Source organism: Pinus tabuliformis, chromosome Q, assembly GCF_031772625.1.
Source record: "Pinus tabuliformis cultivar Carrire ecotype Pingquan chromosome Q, CPIR1, whole genome shotgun sequence".
Classification (NCBI taxonomy): Eukaryota; Viridiplantae; Streptophyta; class Pinopsida; order Pinales; family Pinaceae; genus Pinus; species Pinus tabuliformis.
Window position 1 is genome coordinate 644,729,227 of NC_142296.1, and position 2,573 is coordinate 644,731,799.

The 2,573-nt window shown below is 35.0% G+C and overlaps 1 long non-coding RNA gene across 1 annotated transcript; it reads right to left on the minus strand.

Annotated features, from left to right (window-relative positions):
• Positions 1-321: 321 nt before the first annotated feature.
• LOC149221133 (uncharacterized) lies at positions 322-1,045 on the minus strand. Its single transcript, XR_016248806.1, has 2 exons — positions 952-1,045; positions 322-722 (listed from the first exon to the last, which is right to left on the minus strand). It is a non-coding gene; the product is annotated as an uncharacterized LOC149221133 (long non-coding RNA).
• Positions 1,046-2,573: the final 1,528 nt, after the last annotated feature.

Below are 2,573 nucleotides of genomic sequence, written 5' to 3' on the forward strand. Positions count from 1 at the left end.
TCAGAATGGTAATGTTTAATTTGTTTTTTAGGGTGAAAATGGATTCAACAACATCCAAAACCTAGGCACCCAAAATCCTGAAATTTGATAGCTATAACTCAGACTTTAAAAAAATTGTGACAAATTTTATCATAATCTTATAAAAAAATTACATTATTTTCCAAACAAATTAATGGGTTTTTTACAATACACTTTTTAGAATTCATAGATATAAAATAAGAAAACCAATCTCTTTATAATTTATTTTTTTAATATAAATTTAAAATAAATAAACATGTTCGTTATTATACTAATTCTAAAATAGTCCAATTTCAAATATTTCTCCCGAACTCTACAATCAAAACTGAACTTAACCAAATGGAGTTTCAAAAGACTAATATACCTGTATCTGGAAACCCTATTATGACATTAGCGCCAGAAGATTTCGGTTCTCTGTAAGAAGAGCCTGCCATGGCCAAGTCTTTTTCTAAGCATTCCCATGAGTGCATTGTATGAAGTTTTAACACTGGATTACGAAACACTGATAATACTCCTGCTTTCCCTGCTAAATTGTGGGAATTTATATATCACAATAGGAACGTGGGGGCTTACTCATTAAGAAACACAGTCGTTAACGAAACTTACCAGCTAATGTAGTCTCTTGCTCTTTGGATAATAGAGCTGTGAATCGATTGAAAGAAGAAGTATAGCTACGTACCAGAGATTGCTTTGCGTGTCTCCGACTGCAAAAGTTCAAATACCCGGCCCACACATAAATATAATAACAAAAAAATCAATTTCTCTAGATGATGGGTCAACTGGAAACGTGTATTATTCTAATAATAATAAAACTACATTTCAATTAAAAATGAATACCGTAGATAAAACTCGAGACATAAATTTGCAAATATAAAATCAATTAATAGCCGCACCTGTGCAATTCTGAAATTTGAATATTTCATAATTTCGTACCTTTTGAGAACAGACGAAAGAACCTGCAAATTACTGGTTATAATCTCTTGTCTATTATTGTAGAGTAATCTCCCCATGTATACAATGTGCACCTGCATGCAGATCAGTGAAATTAGCGACATTAAAACTGAGTAATCTTGTAGCGAAATTAGAATTAGTTTGAAGAAATTAAGAGTCTGCACCTTTCCATCGTCAATGATGGCGAGGCCGAATAGTAGAGTGCATAGAAAAACCAATACGAAATAAAGCTTGAACCCCATCAGTAATATTTCTCACTATTATCCACTTTAGTCTACTCAATCTAAACGGCCTATTGTAATACTTTGGTGGAGGGTGGAGCTTTATTTAATCTGACGAGCAGAGTGAGTGGTGTCTGTAGTGGATCTGACGATGGCCACTTATGATTTAGATTTGTGCAAGTCCTTGCAGCGCCAATGTTGAATGAACGTGCTTATCATGTAAAAAAAAAGCCGCAATTGCATCATAAACTTGAGAATGCACGAAATGCAGAGAATAAAATACTCAAAAAGTTGCATTGCAAGCTGCAGCCAAACTTCTTTGTGGAGTATGTCTACATGTTTACTGTCTGCCTTTGTTCTGTTGGTGCGTACTTGAACAGTGGAGTCCAATATCTCTCCCGATGGGACAAATTCTCTCTTCTCGTGATGATTTCTTTAGTGGGCTCTCAATTGTTTGTTCCTCAGCTTCTAGTTGCTACACCTTGATAGGACTCCACCCATCCCTATTAATGCATTGATGCTAGTTTCGGCCACCAATGTTGTAATCAATGGCACATGATCATTTAGTGTACTACATAGTTAGGTATGGTGAATTAAAATTATCTCTCAATACAAGTTTTCATATATTTTTAGTCCATAATATAAATTCTTTTTGTTCAGGTATAATGGTAGTGTTCATTTAATGTTTTTATAAATTGTGGTGACACTAGGGTGAATATATGTTCTCCGCATCATGTGTCAAATTGGATTTTGATTAAATGTTTATTTCATTATCTTATTTTGTTATGTTATTTGAAATATTATATATGTGTATGCAAGTTCCTTCATTTTCTTAATTCTCCGCTCTTATCCCTTCACATCATTCACTACCATGCATTATTCAACCACCAATTATCCACTTGTTGACGGTACTGAACTTGCCAACATTCACGGGATCTCCCGAATATCAAGTCCCAATTATACCTCACACCATTTGGTGTAGGAGTCCCCCCTGGTATAAAGACGTGGTTGGTGAATCCTTAAAGATTTGACTTGTTGTCTGCAAGAGAGAGGGATGCAATGGTACCTTTGAAAATCAATAAGGTGTGCCTGCTGAATGTTCAGTTGTAAATGTGTCAAGGTCCTTCTACAGTGAAGAGAGGAGAAAAGTGAGTCTCTAAGAGCGAGGTAGTAGTACCACCTAAGAAGAGACACACATGATCCGGAAGGATCGGTCTAACATCTGGCAGAATAATCCACAAAGGATGTGACAATCATTACAACCAACAAATTAACAAAGGTTTTTCTAATATTCTGCAGAATAGTCCACAAGGATGGGACAACAATAACAACCATTACAACACATTCTCAATAAGATAAGTACTAAACAACTGAAATATTTCA